At 51.6% G+C, this 15,875-nt stretch overlaps 6 non-coding genes across 6 annotated transcripts; 4 read left to right on the forward strand and 2 right to left on the reverse strand.

The window, feature by feature from the left end:
* The first annotated feature begins 2,395 nt into the window (after positions 1-2,395).
* On the forward strand, positions 2,396-2,468 carry TRNAK-CUU (transfer RNA lysine (anticodon CUU)). The gene has a single exon. It is a non-coding gene; the product is annotated as a tRNA-Lys (tRNA).
* A 3,029-nt stretch (positions 2,469-5,497) lies between these two features.
* TRNAT-UGU (transfer RNA threonine (anticodon UGU)) lies at positions 5,498-5,571 on the forward strand. Its single transcript has one exon. It is a non-coding gene; the product is annotated as a tRNA-Thr (tRNA).
* A 1,370-nt stretch (positions 5,572-6,941) lies between these two features.
* Positions 6,942-7,014, reverse strand: TRNAF-GAA (transfer RNA phenylalanine (anticodon GAA)). The gene has a single exon. It is a non-coding gene; the product is annotated as a tRNA-Phe (tRNA).
* A 601-nt stretch (positions 7,015-7,615) lies between these two features.
* On the reverse strand, positions 7,616-7,687 carry TRNAE-UUC (transfer RNA glutamic acid (anticodon UUC)). The gene has a single exon. It is a non-coding gene; the product is annotated as a tRNA-Glu (tRNA).
* A 1,921-nt stretch (positions 7,688-9,608) lies between these two features.
* TRNAK-CUU (transfer RNA lysine (anticodon CUU)) lies at positions 9,609-9,681 on the forward strand. Its single transcript has one exon. It is a non-coding gene; the product is annotated as a tRNA-Lys (tRNA).
* A 3,484-nt stretch (positions 9,682-13,165) lies between these two features.
* On the forward strand, positions 13,166-13,247 carry TRNAS-GCU (transfer RNA serine (anticodon GCU)). Its single transcript has one exon. It is a non-coding gene; the product is annotated as a tRNA-Ser (tRNA).
* The last annotated feature ends 2,628 nt before the right edge of the window (positions 13,248-15,875 follow it).

Here is a 15,875-nt window from a genome sequence, read left to right on the forward strand (position 1 = left end):
CAACTCCCAGCCCCAACCGCAAGAACCAGCCCTTCCCTCCATCCTCACTGGGGTCTGCTGGGAACTGTCTGGACTCAAGCCCACCCCAGTTTCACCCTAAGGATTGCCTGGTCTGTAAAAGCTGCGCCCTGGAAATGACAAAGCAGCTAAAGTGACACTCGTGGGACTTGAACCCACAAACTTTGAATGTCTAGCTGGACTCACATGAATCCCTGTAGCTTAAAATAGTGATAGAAAAGTAGCCATGTTAGTCTAGGGCAGCTGAAAGAAAATACAGAAAAAAACCAGTTTCTTGCCATTTCAACCAGAAAGGACATTATCTCAATGACTTAATTACCTGCATCCTGCTTCAAAAGCCTTTTAAAACTGCACTTTGAAGGGAATCCTCTGAACTGTTATTCATGCTAAAATTCGACACTTTACGGCGGGGTCCTAACAAAGACTCTAGTTATCTTACCCATTACAAAGATAGCTTCCCCAATGATCACCTCTAATATCATTAGCTCACAGACATTTACCTTCCCCCCCGCATCCCTGTTCTGTTCTGAAATTTGATTTGTCCTTTTCATATGTGTTCGGTTTTTTTAAGTGTATCCTTTGCTATATATGGTTGTGACAATTTTCTTCCAGTATTTGATCTGAGGAAGTGGGTCTGGCCCATGAAAGCTCATCATCTAATAAACCATCTTGTTAGTCTTTAAAGTGCTACACAGTCCTGTATTTTGTTGCAGCTTAAAAGTCCAACATGCTTTCCATTGCACCACAGAGCCTGATATCTCCACTCTCTGCTTTGCAGCATGGCAATTGCTGGTGGCAAAGAAAGGGGAGCCAGGTCTGTCTCTTTTGGGAGAGCAGGTAGGAAGAGGGAGGGGCCACTGACCCCCTGACAGTGAAAATAAGGGATAAGAGCTGAGCTGCAGTTGGAGAATGTGGGCATCGATCCCACTGCCTCTTGCATACTAAGTAAGCGCTCTACCACTTGAGCTATTTCCCCTGCTGTACTTACAAAGGTCTTCTTGGAGGCTCTTCCCTTCTCCACAGCGACGTCTGTCATCTAGGTCAGTTAGTCGTGGGAAAGGAGAAGGCTCCGAAAAGGCCTCAAGGGCAACTCTCAAGGAGACTCCCTGCAGCAAAGCCATGGGGGGGGGGGGGCTCTGAGATGGCCCCTGCCCTGCAGCCTGGCCCACCTGGCCATTGTCATGGACTCTCTGTGAGGTCATCACCTCCCAACCTCCTTTAGCCAATAAGCTGAGGGGATGCAAAAGGCCCTTGTGATGTCACTGCCACACCCACCCCTGCCCTCCAGGGCTAATGTCCTGCCCCAGGCAGCCCCTTTGCATGGCTGAGCTGCTCCCAGGGGTGAAAGTGACACATTTCTCATAGGGAGTCCTGGGAGATGAAGCACCTGGAGGGAGCCAGGAGAGCAGAGGCCAGCCTGAGAGCTGAGAGTCAGAGGTGCCCACTGCAGTGTCACACCACAGGTCCCATGGTGTAAGGGCAGCACTCAGGACTCTGAATCCTGCAATCTGAGTTCAAATCTCAGTGAAACCTACTAAGACTCAGGTGGTTGTTAGAAGGTTCAGGTGTTTTGGCTTCTATGCCCTGAGGTTCAATGCAGAGAGTTTTGTTCCTCTTGCTGGGTGTCTGAGGCCACTGGAGCTCCATCTCCAGACGGCGCAGGCCAGCGGGAAGGGCCTGATGCCATCACAGCTGCAGGGCAGGTCACCCACCTGACCCCTGAGCTCAGCCTGTGCTGGAGGCAGCCGGACAGTGTGAGCGGGTCAGAGGGGGGTTTGGGGGAAGGGTCCTGAGTCCTGGCTCCCAGCCACGCACCTTGGCACAAAGACCAGCGGCCCCTGAACAAAGTGCATTGTGGGAATAAGAGTTGGGGCAGCAGGAAAGGGGCCGGCCCCTCAGCACCAGGGCGCAGGCAGGAGAAGACAGAAGTGTATCCTGCTAACTCTGCCATGGCTTGGCCCAGGAGGGCTGGGGTCTAGCAGCTTTTCACCCCAGCTTTGTGGGAGGCCAAGTAGGAAGGGGCCTCTGGAGGCTCATAGCCCCCTGGCCTGCTGTGTCTGTGAAAAGGGGGGAAGAGGACACATACCTCTCACTGGGGAACAAGGCACATGGATCCCACTCGTTCCTGCAGAAAATGAAACAGGCTGAGCATTTTGCAGAGAACAGGCCAGAGCCCTTCTCCTGTCCCTGGAGAGATGGAAATGGGGCCGTTCCTTGTGGGGACAGAAGTAGGTGTGTCGGGAGTGGGGTTCGAGTTCAAACCTCTCCACAGACCAGAACCCCACATTAGGGGCAAGAAAGAGCCTTGAGTCAGGCAGTGGAGAACACTTGGCTCCTGTTACACTGAGATGGGATATTAGGAACTTTTTTGCAGGTAGCCTGGCTAGCTCAGTTGGTAGAGCATGAGACTCTTAATCTCAGGGTCATGGGTTCAAGCCCCATGCTGGGCGGTGCCCTTCCTTACCTCGCATTCTGATCTTGTGAGCAATTGGATCTCAGTTCTCACCAGGGTTTTAGAAAGAAAAAGTCTAGTCCTGGGGTCCAGCTTTAGTAGAACCAAAGAGAGAACCAACTGCAATTTCCATCTTCTGAGGAGAAGGGAAGAGGATTTTCTTCTCCTCAGTTCTAGCCACATCAGCCCAGGGAGGAGAAAAAATAACCCTCCGCCCGCTGATTGTCCCCTGCACCTTCTGGCGCAAGAGCCTCTTCCACAACAATGGTGACTCATTAGATATGCAAATGAAGCTCACCCTCTCCCTTGGCCACTGCTCCTACCGGCCGCCCGCCAGCCACTCCCTCCAGCCACCCCATCCATGCTGCTGTGGGTGCCAGTGTCTCACCACACTGTGAAATCAGACCAGAGACGGACACTGTCAGGAAACACTCATATCGGAAACGCTCCTCTGGATGCTGGGCCCACCAGAGCCGTGTGCTGCTGCCATCTGCCTGCTCCGTGGACATCTTCCCATTGCAGAGCCCACGCCGAGTCAGACTGTGACTAGACAGCCCCTCTCTGGGCTCCCAGGGACTACATCTACACTGCAGGCTTCTTGCTCAAGAATGGCCTTTCTTGTGCATAAACTTGAGGAACATCTACACTGCGCGTGCGTTCTTGTGCAAGTAAATTTACAGCAAAATGAAGGAAAAGGGCTTCTTGGGCAAGAGTTATTCCTCTCCCCATGAGGAATAAACCCTCTTGTGCAAGAGCTCTTGCACAAAAAGGTAGTATGAATGGGCAACAGGGTTTTTTTGTGCAAGAAATCCCTATGGCTAAAATGGCCATCAGAGCTTTCTTGCACAAGAGAGTGTGCACACTGCCACGGACATTCTTGCCCAAAAGCACATGGCAATGTGGACGTGCTCTTGCACAAGACATTTTGCGCAGGAACTCTTGCACAAAACAGTTCTTGTGTAAGAAGCCTGCAGGGTAGATGTAGCCAGGGGGTGTTTGGGTTTGTTACCAGCACTGAGCTTTGTACAACAGCCCAGGGAACATTGTGAAAAGCCAAAACCTTCCCACCCTGGGTGTCCCTGGCCAGCCAGCCAGCAAGTGGCACAAAGGTTCCTGGCACTGATGGCTTTGGGTAATTGGTAACAAAGCCCAACAGCTCACATGAGGTGGCTGAGTGGTTAAGGCGATGGACTGCTAATCCATTGTGCTCTACACGCATGGGTTTGAATCCCATCCTCATTGGATGTTTGCAGCCCTTCCTCTTGCTTCTCCCAGCTCTCTCTTCAGTTCAGTGCCAGCCCCTCCCACTGCAGCCTGGGGAAAGGGGAAATCTCCACAGATACACTCCCAGATGGGACCCTCAATCCCTTCTGCCCTCAAGGGGAAACCTCACAAAGGAGATTCCAGGCAGCCAGGCCATGGGGGTCTCTGAGATGCCCCAGCCCTGCAGCCTGTCCCACCTGGCTGTTGCCATAGTCCCTCTGTGAGGTCACTGCCTCCCAACCAATGAGCTGAGGTGCTGTAAAAGTTCCTTGTGATGTCACTGCTGCCTGGCAGGCTCATGTCCTGCCCCTGGCCAGTCCCTTGGCATGTGTGAGCTGCTCTCTCTGCCCCACTCACTCAGGGCTGGTTCTGGGGCTCACACAGGGAACATCAGAGGCTGCTCAGGGTGCCACATTGCTAGGCCAGGGGCCCTCCTGTGGGGCTGTGAGTGTTGCTGTTCCTGCTGTACAGACAGGGCCATAGAGCCTCAGGAGGCTGTAGCGGTGGGGGACACTTCCTTGGTTTCGGGAAGGAGAAGAGACGTTAAGGCCCATGACTTGGAGCCAGCTACAGATACCCATGGAAAGCTGATTTTTAGAGGAGTGTGATCAGCCCTTCCTGTGTATCTGGCTTCTTCAAAGGGGCTTAATCAGGAGCTAAAAGTTGAAGAAGGAACATTTAAAAGGTGAATTTCTGTCTCTGGCACTGTCCCACCTGGGGTGACAGTTTCCTCTCACTGACAAAGAATTTACATTCCTCTGCTTTCTGAGACAGTTGGCAAGGATGCTCCACAGTGGTTCTCTCTCTTTCCAGAAGCTGTTCAGACCCCTCCCTAGCAAATGCTGGTGTTAGGTGCAGCTCTGAGTGCTAAAAGCCCAGGTGTACACGGTCAGAGTCATAATGAAGGGATGCATTTTGCTCTCTAGAAGTGACAGACAGAGGGAGGTGGCTGTAGCAGAGCAGGGTCTGTCTGGAGACAAAGCAGAGCCTGAGGATGAGAAGGCCCATGAGAGGCAGAGACTCCAGAGCAATGGGGGGCTAGTTATTTGGTCTGGCAAACTGACAGAAAATCTCTGAGCATGGTGTGGGCAAAGCCCATGGGAACCACCTAGTGTATCAGATTTTATTATTTTCCTTGTTTGGCGGTTTAGAAATCACGTCTGAGCTGGTGGATTATTCTTACTGTGTGTAACTAAGCATTGCAGCCCAGGGATTTTCCTTGCATAATTAATTGGGGTCCGTTTTTGCACAAGCGGCTTCTGCACAAAGAGGAGCTGTATAGACTGGGGCTCTTCCTGCCTCCTGCTTCCCCTGGTTCCAGCCTGACCTTGGGCCTGTAGTGCGTCCTTGGCAAGTAATCCTTAGGTTGCTCTGCAATTGACAAAAAGTTTGTGGGTATGAGGTGTCAATCACACTTCTTGGCTACACAGGCCTTGAGACCCCTCCAAGGCTGGAGGGAAAAGGGGAATGGCTGCACCTTGGAATTCAGAGGTGTTGTCCAGGACCATAAATTTGAACAGTTTTGGAGACACTTTTCTTTTTTCCGAAGAGGCTTTTTTGACATTTGACCCATCTACACGGGCGCAAATGTGAGGAAAACCTCCTTTTTGGGAAGAGCCTTATTCCTAATACAATGAGGAATACAGGCCCACTTTCTTGGAAACTGATCTAAAAGAGTCAACCCATTCCATGAACCCAGCAGAGTTTTTCACAAATACAAAAGCTATCCTGGAAAAGCTCTATAGCAGGGCTGTAGGCAAGTAGGGCACCATGGCTTAGTTGGCTAAAGCACCTGCCTTGTAAGCAGGAGATCCTGGGTTCAACTCCCAGTGGTGCCTTGTTGTAGCCTTTGCTCATCTTTTCCTGTGTGCTTCTGGGACACAGAAGAGGCCTCCCCTGGCCACCCATGGAACTGCTGGTTCAGGAAAAGGCTGACTGGGGAGGAGCATTGGGAAGAAGGAAACCACAAGCCTGGAGCGGGTGCAGAAGCTGCTGTGACTGGCACTGGCAAGGCAGGGCTCTGATTCCAATTGCTGAGACAGGAGAGCCAGCACCACATGCCCTTCTCATTCCTTTGGGGTATCACTGCCCAGAGACTCTGCAAGGGATGCAAATGTAGACACTCAACATTGGAAATGAAGCTGGGATTTAAATATCCTGCACTTCATTTGCATATTCACAGACCGGTGCTATTTCAAAATACTTTATTTTGAAATACAAAACGCTGTTGAGATACGCTTATTGCGGGAGAAAACCCTTCTTCAGAACTAACCCTTAAACCTCATTTCATAAGGAGTAAGGGGGATTTTGAAAGAAGGGTTTTCTTTCCAAAGAGCAGTGTCTAGACAGCGCCTGTTAGTTCAAAATAGCATATTTCAAAATAGCAGCCAGACATGATTATGCAAATCTCCGCTTCATTTGCAATGTCACAGCTGAATTTGCATTGCTCTCTGGGAAGAGGAATGACGTGTAGACAAACCCTCACATGGGGAGATGCAGAGATCAGAATTTCCCCACCTCCCTCAGCTTGTCTGGCTCCTTTGCCCCATTTCCTGCCTCCCGGCCTGAGCTGACCCAATGGCCGAAAGGGACAGCAGCTGCTGCTGGGTAAGGAGTGCGGGGGAGAAGACCTGCAACAAGACCCTGGAAGCAAGAAGGACCTTCCCTGGCCACCCACCATTCAGTCTGACAAGTCTGAAGGGGGAATTTGACTGACAGTCTCCTCTGGGCTAGAATTCCAGCTCCCACAGCGATCAGTGGAAAGGGGCAGCCCAGTAGGGACTGAAAACCACTGCTCCAGGTGAGGTTTGAATTCACACCCTCAGCATGTCTCCTACACACACTGCTTTATAAATACTGCGCACTGACCCATTGCGCCACTGGAGCAGACATTTGAGAGTTTTCTCCAAAGTCCTTACATTGAGAAAGTGAAGAAACACAAAGTAGAATTGAGCCAGAGGGGCAAGAAGATCAATTCTCAAGGATTTACACAAACCACCAATTCCCCAGCACATCCCCATCAGCCCACAGCCCTGTTCCATATCTTGGGCCAGCACTGGGTGGGCAGTAGTCAAAGAGGCAGCGAGTAACAGGAAGAAGTCAGCGGCGGGGCTAATAAGATGATCTTGATTTGTCAATACCAAGCTGTGACCAAAAACAGCAAGGTAAGAATTGAACACCAGGGAAGTTACTGCCACATGCCAGCACCTGCCAAAACCTGGGATTGAACCAGGGACCTTTAGATCTTCAGTCTAAAGCTCTCCCCACTGAGCTACTTTGGCTGCTGTATATGGTTCTTTCTAGCCTGTAATTCTCTGTCTGGGATGTTTGGCAGCCGTGCTGCACAAAGTGCACGTCGTCATGCCCTGCCCAGGAAGGCCAGACTGGCCTTTCCACAGCGCCCCTCCCCCACAGCCAGAGCCAAGGTTCCCTCTAAGCCAGGCCTGGGCAATACAGGCCAGCGGGCTGGATCCAGCCCATGAAGCCACCCAACATGGCAGCAAGAAGCCTCAGGCAGATTCCCTGCTCGCCCTGCCCCCACGCACAGCTGAGAGAAGGGGCTGCTGGGCCCTTTGTGTCTCTCAGCTGTAGAGGAAAAGGCTTCAGGCCTGGTCCCTGCTTCAAGCTTGTGTGTGGCCAATGGGAGCTGCCCGCTTGAAGCCCTGGCCAGTCCCCACAAGCTCTTATTCACCCAGGGGTGTGACCTGTGCCCCCTGCCCAGGGAAGGGGCTGCCTGAGAAATGTGCTTGGCTCCTGGGAGTGTCTCCGAGCCACAGCCTGCCTCTGGCATCCCAGCCCCTCCCTTCCCTCAGACATCTGGCCCTCCCTGTGATGGAAAAGGGCAAAGACTTGGCAGATTTCATTAATACAGATGAGGCTGGTTTCCCTGACTGGGAATTGAACCCAGGCCTCAGCAGTGAAAGTGCTGAATCCTAACCACTAGACCACCAGGGACACATGAAACAGACCTTTTTGCTCACCTACACTAGCCTTTCACAGGCCACTTTCTGTCCCCTTCAGGACATGGGTCCATTTTCCATTGCCCAGAAGGGACAAGAACAGAAACCAAACAGAACATCAGAACAGCAAGACTGAGCCATGCCAGTTGCCCAACTAGCCCAGGATCCTGTCTCACAACAGCAGCCAATTCCATTGCCCAGTGGGAATCCTCAGGACAGACAATTGTTAAGTGACCCCTCCTGTCGCCCTTTCCCAGCTTCTGGAATACACCAGCTAGGGACACCTGCCCTGTCCATCCTGGTTAAATGCCATTGATTGACCTTCCCTGCATTAAATGATCCAGTTCTGTTTTGGATCAAATGTCTTGGGCTGCGCAGGCCTTGAGTCATGGCAAGAGCTGGAGGGGAATGGGGAACGGGTGCACTTTGGAATGGGAAGGGGGGGGGGGGTCTGGCACCATAAAGTAGAACAGTTTCAAGTCCCTTTTCAAGGAGGGCACCATGGCTTAGCTGGCTGAAGCACCTGCCTCATAAACAGGGATCTTGGGTTTAAGTCCCAGTGGTGTGTTGTTGTAACCTTTGCTCACATTTACTTATGCCCTTCTGGGACACAGAAGAGGCCTCCCCTGGCCACCCATGGAACTGCTGGTTCAGGAAAAGGCTGATTGGGGAGGAGTGTTTGGAAGAAGGAAACAACAGGTGAGAAGCACCTGATGCCCACATACCCTGACTCTCTATGGCTGCAGGAGCTGCAGTGGTTGCTCCCTCAGGCTCTCTAGGCCCTGAACTGACCCCCTGAGGGAATCACAAGGGTGTGTGGTGCTGGCTCTCCTGGCCCAGCAATTGCAGTCAGAGCCCTGCCTTGTCAGTGCCAGTCACAGCAGCTTCTGCAGGGGCTCCAGGCTTGTGGTTTCCTTCTTCCCAATACCCCTCCCCAATCAGCCTTTTCCTGAACCAGCAGTTCCATGGGTGGCCAGGGGAGGCCTCTTCTGTGTCCCAGAAGGGCATAAGTAAATGTGAGCAAAGGTTACAACAAGGCACCACTGGGCCTTGAACCCAGGATCTCCTGTTTATGAGGCAAGTGCTTTAGCCAGCTAAGCCATGGTGCCCTCCTCCAAAGTATCTTTAAAATGGCTCTTTATGTTTCCAGACAACACTTTTGACTCCCAAAGTGCAGCCGTTCCCCACTTCCCTCCAGCCATCGAGCCCAGGCGGTGTCTGGCCCCCTGGGCACACAAAGCTACAGCTCCATGAGCAGCGGCCTTTGGCTTCCTTGCCCATGGGATGCTGTTGCAGGAAGGGCTGCTCAGCAGGGTTGGGGTTCACCTGTTGAGGAAGGGAAGAGTATTTGGGTGCAGACTGGCTAACCTAGTGAGGAGGCTTTAAACTAGGTTTGATGGGGCAGGAGCCCAAAGCCCAGAGGTAAGTGAACAACATGGACTCCTGGGGGATACCAGGGCACAGGCAGGAGAAGATGGGAGTGAATCCTGCTACCTCTGCCATGGCTTGGCCCAGGAGGGCTGGGGTCTAGCAGCTTTTCACCCCAGCTTTGTGGGAGGCCAAGTAGGAAGGGGCCTCTGGAGGCTCATAGCCTGCTGGCCTGCTGTGTCTGTGGAAAGGGGGGAAGAGGACACATACCTCTCACTGGGGAACAGGGCGCATGGATCCCACTCGTTCCTGCAGAAAATGAAACAGGTTGAGCATTTTGCAGAGAACGGACCAGTCCCTGGAGAGATGGAAATGGGGCCGTTCCTTGTGGGGAAAAAAGTGGGTGTGTCGGGAGTGGGGTTCGAGTTCAAACCTCTCCACAGACCAGAACCCCACATTAGGGGCAAGAAAGAGCCTTGTGTCAGGCAGTGGAGAACACTTGGCTCCTGTTACACTGAGATGGGATATTAGGAACTTTTTTGCAGGCAGCCTGGCTAGCTCAGTTGGTAGAGCATGAGACTCTTAATCTCAGGGTCATGGGTTCAAGCCCCATGTTGGGCGGTGCCCTTCCTTAACTCACATTCTCAGTCTGTGAGCAATTGGCTCTCACTTTTCACCAGGGTTTTAGAAAGAAAAAGTCTAGTCCTGGGGTCCAGCTTTAGTAGAACCAACTGCAATTTCCATCTTCTGAGGAGAAGGGAAGAGGATTTTCTTCTCCTCAGTTCTAGCCACATCAGCCCAGGGGGGAGAAAAAATAATCCTCCGCCCGCTGATTGTCCCGCGTCAGCTTCTGTAGCTTCACCTCCTTCCACAGCAGCTCCAGCTTTGAGCTACAAATCTCAAGGGGCTGGTGAGGAAATTAGGTGCTTCCCTGAGAACAAGAGGTGGAGTGTTCACAAGGAGCATCCCCCTCCCCTCCAGACCAGGGTGTTAGAAAGAGCTAGAAACAGAACAGTCAGACAAGTTCCAGCCCTTGAAATGTGTTTCTGTGGTGTAGTGGTTATCATGTTTGCCTAACATGCAAAAGGTTCCTGGGTCAAAGCCAGGCAGAAACACAGGGTCTTCTCTTATTGCTGTGCCCAGGTAACTGCAGCTGCTGCTGACCATCCTGTTGATGAGCCCAACGCTCATGTGACAGAGAGGGGGTAACATCAGCTGATAATGCCCCTGGGTGCCAACCTGGGGAAGCCAGATAAATTAGGCCAGGCAGCTGCTTGTGCCTTGGCCTCCCCGCCCTGGGGGGCTGGTGCATTGGGCCGGCTCTGCCTGCTGCCTCCCTTGTGTGACTTGCCCAGTGTAACAGGCCAAATGTCCGAAAAGCCTCTTCCAAAAAAAAAAAAAACAGAAGAAAAAGCTGCACAAATTGGGTTTTGAAATTTGCGTAGCTTTTCCCAGAAGAGCAGTGTAGGGCAGACATAGCCTGAGTGTTTCTCAGCACTGGTAGGAGACAGGGAGGGATAAAATGATCTAATGGCACCTGAAGCCTTTCAGAACAACTCCCAGCCCCAACCGCGAGAACCAGCCCTTCCCTCCACCCTCACTGGGGTCTGCTGGGAACTGTCTGGACTCAAGCCCACCCCAGTTTCACCCTAAGGATTGCCTGTTCTGTAAAAGCTGCACCCTGGAAATGAGAAAGCAGCTAAAGTGACACTCGTGGGACTTGAACCCACAAACTTTGAAAGTCTAGCTGGGCTCACGTGAATCACTGCAGCTTAAAATAGTGATAGAAAAGTAGCCATGTTAGTCTAGGGTAGCTGAAACAAAATACAGAAAAAAACCAGTTTCTTGCCATTTCAACCAGAAAGGACATTATCTCAATGACTTAATTACCTGCATCCTGCTTCAAAAGCCTTTTAAAACTGCACTTTCAAGGGAATCCTCTGAACTTTTATTCATGCTAAAATTCGACACTTTACGACGGGGTCCTAACAAAGACTCTAGTTATCTTACCCATTACAAAGATAGCTTCCCCAATTATCACCTCTAATATCATTAGCTCACAGACATTTACCTTCCCCCCCGCATCCCCGTTCTGTTCTGAAATTTGATTTGTCCTTTTCATATGTGTTCGGTTTTTTTAATCGTATCCTTTGCTATATATAGTGGTGACAATTTTCTTCCACTATTTGATCTGAGGAAGTGGGTCCGGCCCACGAAAGCTCATCATCTAATAAACCATCCTGTTAGTCTTTAAAGTGCTACATAGTCCTGTATTTTGTTGCAGCTTAAAAGTCCAACATGCTTTCCATTGCACCACAGAGCCTGATATCTCCACTCTCTGCTTTGCAGCATGGCAATTGCTGGTGGCAAAGAAAGGGGAGCCAGGTCTGTCTCTTTGGGGAGAGCAGGTAGGAAGAGGGAGGGGGCCACTGAGCCCCTGACAGTGAAAATAATGGATAAGAGCTGAGCTGCAGTTGGAGAAGGTGGGCATCGATCCCACTGCCTCTCGCATGCTAAGCGAGCGCTCTACCACTTGAGCTAATTCCCCTGCTGCATTTACAGAAGCCTTCTTGGAGGCTCTTCCCTTCTCCACAGCGACGTCTGTCATCTAGGTCAGTTAGTCGTGGGAAAGGAGAAGGCTCCGAAAAGGCCTCAAGGGCAACTCTCAAGGAGACTCCCTGCAGCAAAGCCATGGGGGGTGGGGGGCTGTGAGATGGCCCCTGCCCTGCAGCCTGTCCCACCTGGCCACTGTCATGGACTCTCTGTGAGGTCACCACCTCCCAACCTCCTTTAGCCAATAAGCTGAGGGGCTGCAAAAGGCCCTTGTGATGTCACTGCCACACCCTCCCCTGCCCCAGGCAGCCCCTTTGCATGTCTGAGCTGCTCCCAGGGGTGAAAGTGACACATTTCTTACAGGGAGTCCTGGGAGATGAAGCAGCTGGAGGGAGCCAGGAGAGCAGAGGCCAGCCTGAGAGCTGAGAGTCAGAGGTGCCCACTGCACTGTCACACCACAGGTCCTATGGTGTAAGGGGCAGCACTCAGGGCTCTGAATCCTGCAAACTGCAATTTCCATCTTCTGAGGAGAAGGGAAGAGGATTTTCTTCTCCTCAGTTCTAGCCACATCAGCCCAGGGGGGAGAAAAAATAACCCTCCGCCCGCTGATTGTCCCCTGCACCTTCTGGCGCAAGAGCCTCTTCCACAACAATGGTGGCTCATTAGAAATGCAAATGAGGCTCACCCTCTCCCTTGGCCACTTGCCACTGCTCCTACCAGCTGGCCTCCAGCCACTCCCGCCAGCCACCCCATCCATGCTGCTGTGTGTGCCAGTGTCTCACCACACTGTGAAATCAGACCAGAGACGGACACTGTCAGTAAACACTCATATCGGAAACGCTCCTCTGGATGCTGGGCCCACCAGAGCCGTGTGCTGCTGCCATCTGCCTGCTCCGTGGACATCTTCCCATTGCAGAGAGCGCGCCGAGCCAGACTGTGACTAGACAGCCCCTCTCTGGGCACCCAGGGGCTACGTCGACACTGCAGGCTTCTTGCTCAAGAATGGCCGTTCTTGCACATAAACTTGAGGAACATCTACACTGCGTGTGCGTTCTTTTGCAAGTAAATTTACAGCAAAACGTAGGAAAAGAGGGCTTCTTGCGCAAGAGTTATTCCTCTCCCCATGAGGAATAAACCCTCTTGTGCAAGAGCTCTTGCACAAGAAGGTAGTATGAATGGGCAACAGGGTTTTTTTGTGCAAGAAATCCCTATGGCTAAAATGGCCATCAGAGCTTTCCAGCACAAGAGAGCGTGCACAGTGCCACGGACATTCTTGCCCAAAAGCACATGGCAGTGTGGACGTGCTCTTGCACAAGACATTTTGCGCAGGAACTCTTGCACAAAACAGTTCTTGTGTAAGAAGCCTGCAGCGTAGATGTAGTCAAGGGGTGTTTGGGTTTGTTACGAGCACTGAGCTTTGTACAACAGCCCAGGGAACATTGTGAAAAGCCAAAACCTTCCTACCCTGGGTGTCCCTGGCCAGCCAGCGAGTGGCACAAAGGTTCCTGGCAGTGATGGCTTTGGGTAATTGGTAACAAAACCCAACAGCTCAGATGAGGTGGCCGAGTGGTTAAGGGGATGGACTGCTAATCCATTGTGCTCTGCACGCATGGGTTCGAATCCCGTCCTCATCAAATGTTTGGAGCCCTTCCTCTTGCTTCTCCCATCTCTCTCTTCAGTTCAGTGCCAGCCCCTCCCACTGCAGCCTGGGGAAAGGGGAAATCTCCACAGAGACACTCCCAGCTGGGACCCTCAATCCCTTCTGCCCTCAAGGGGAAACCTCACAAAGGAGATTCCAGGCAGCCAGGCCATGGGGGCCTCTGAGATGCCCCAGCCCTGCAGCCTGTCCCACCTGGCTGTTGCCATGGTCCCTCTGTGAGGTCACTGCCTCCCAGCCAATGAGCTGAGGAGCTGCAAAAGTTCCTTGTGATGTCACTGGTGCCTTGCAGGCTCATGTCCTGCCCCTGGCCAGCCCCTTGGCATGTGTGAGCTGCTCCCCCTCTGCCCCCCTCACTCAGGGCTGGTTCTGGGGCTCACACAGGGAACATCGGAGGCTGCTCAGGGGGCCACATACCCCCAAGGGCACCTTTTCAATGTCAGGGCAAGCCAGGATCTATCCCGTCCCTTCCCCAAGACCCCACCCCTTTGCTGAGCCCCTGCCCTCCCCAAACCTTTCCATGGACTCTTGATTACTAATGGATACTCGCCACTAATGACATAATCACACCCCAGCCATTTTGCTAGGGCTGCAGCTGGGGAGAAATTTTTAACTTAAATCATTAAATGATTAAGTGTTTGAACTGTCTCATGTTAGTTGATCAAACTTCATTTTAAATAAAAGAAAAACATTACGGCAAGCACAAAAGGTTTCGGTGCCACACCCCTAGAGACTCTGGAACAAAGAAGACACATGAGAAGAACCCAACTTTCTTCCTTTTGCTGTGACATGGATGGATCTAGCTCAGGTTTCACTCAGGGGGTCTGTCTGCATGTGAAGTACCTGTGACAGCACCTGTGCTCCTCTGCCCCTCATCAGCAATGCCATCTACTTGGGGGGAGAAGTTGTCCTGGGACTTGCAGAAGGGACAACCTGGACAAACTAATACTGCTCAGGCACCTTCAATAGCTCAGCTGGCAGAGCAGAGGACTTTAGTGTGTGTTTGGCAAGTAATCCTTAGGTTGCTGGCTCAACTCTGGATCAAAGGAGTGATTCTTTTCCCTCCAGCCTGGCCTTAGCAGAAAGCAACACACAAAAGTTCTTTTGGAACAATGGCTGTTATTCCACAAGAACAATGCAAGAGTCTACACAGCAATTCCGTTATTTTGAAATAATCCTGAAGTAACAGACGGCTTATTCCGACTTCTGCAAACCTCATTCTACGAAGAATAACACCTGTTCCAAATTAGCTATTTCGAAATAAGGCCTGTGTAGCTGCGCCACTGCTGCTAGCTTGAACTAGTCCCTCCCCAGCGCCATTCTAAGTTATTCTTCCCAGGGCTCTAAATCGAGATAGTGCGTCTACACTGGGGAGCCTGCCTCGGACTATTCTGAGGTTTCCCTGCAGTGTAGACGTGCTAGTTCGAAATAAGCTATTTTGGAATCACTATTCGAGACCAGCTTATTCCAAAATAAATGAGCCGTGTAGTTGTAGCCAGAGAGATGACGTAGCAAGAGGGAAACCAGAAGTGCAGAGGCCAGCCAGAAAACTGAGTATCCCAGGTACCCACACATGTTGTATCATGTTGGTCCCATGGTGTAAGGGGCAGCTTTTCTGATTTTGAATCTTGCAATCTGAGTTCAAATCTCAATAGGACCTGCTGGGGTGGGCTTGTTGTTGTGAGGTTTTTCACACTGCATGTCTATGGTCTCTGCTGTGGGCTTTTTGCACAAGAAAATGTGCAGTAAACCATTGGAAAAGATGGCTAAAACAGCCATTAGAGCTTTCTTGCACAAGAGAATGTCCATGCATGCTCTTTATAAGGAGATAAACCACCTCATAGAGCTGGAAGGAGCCTTGAGAGGTCAGCTAGTCCTGTCCCTGTGCTCATGGAAGGGCCAAGCACCATCCCTGACAGATTTGCCCCAGTTCCCTAAATGGTTACCTCAAAGATTGAGCTCATAACCCTGGGGTTAGTAAACTAACATTCAAACAACTAAGCTATCTTGCCTTGTTTTGGGGCTGAAGCGAATAGCAGTGTGGATGTGCTCTTGCACAAAAACTTTTGCCCAAAACAGTCCTTGGGCAAGCAGCCTGCAGTGTAGATGGAGCCTAAAGTTTTTCATATTTTTTGTTTTAAAAATATTTCAAAGAGTTGTTCATTGTGCCCCAGGCCTGGAATTGTGCTGCAGCTGCCTCCCTCGCTACTGTCGCTGGCTCCATGTGCACTGGCCTTCTGTCTGGGCGCTGACAGGGGGTTGAGACGTGGCAGGTACCGATGGGTAACAGGTGCCAAGGCGCATACAGAGACGCCAGCGTCAGCATCTCTGCAAGTGACCTCACTGTGCACACCTCAGCTTTTAACAAACACTCTCCTCCTGTCTGCGCCTAACACCAGTGTCACTGTCTGCTCCTGAGGGGTCCTGCCCCGGGGAAAATGGCAATTCCTGAGGACACTTGCCCAGTGTTGAAACATCTCACAGATAACATGGCAAAGAGGAAGCCAAAGAGACTCTACATCTACAGGGAAACATCAAAACTGTCAAGCCAAATAGGACTTGAACCCACTGCTTTTTCCATTAGGCTACTGGGGGACACCAAGGA

The sequence above is a fragment of the Pelodiscus sinensis genome, chromosome 19, assembly GCF_052426305.1.
Source record: "Pelodiscus sinensis isolate ZL-2025 chromosome 19, ASM5242630v1, whole genome shotgun sequence".
Taxonomy (NCBI): domain Eukaryota; kingdom Metazoa; phylum Chordata; order Testudines; family Trionychidae; genus Pelodiscus; species Pelodiscus sinensis.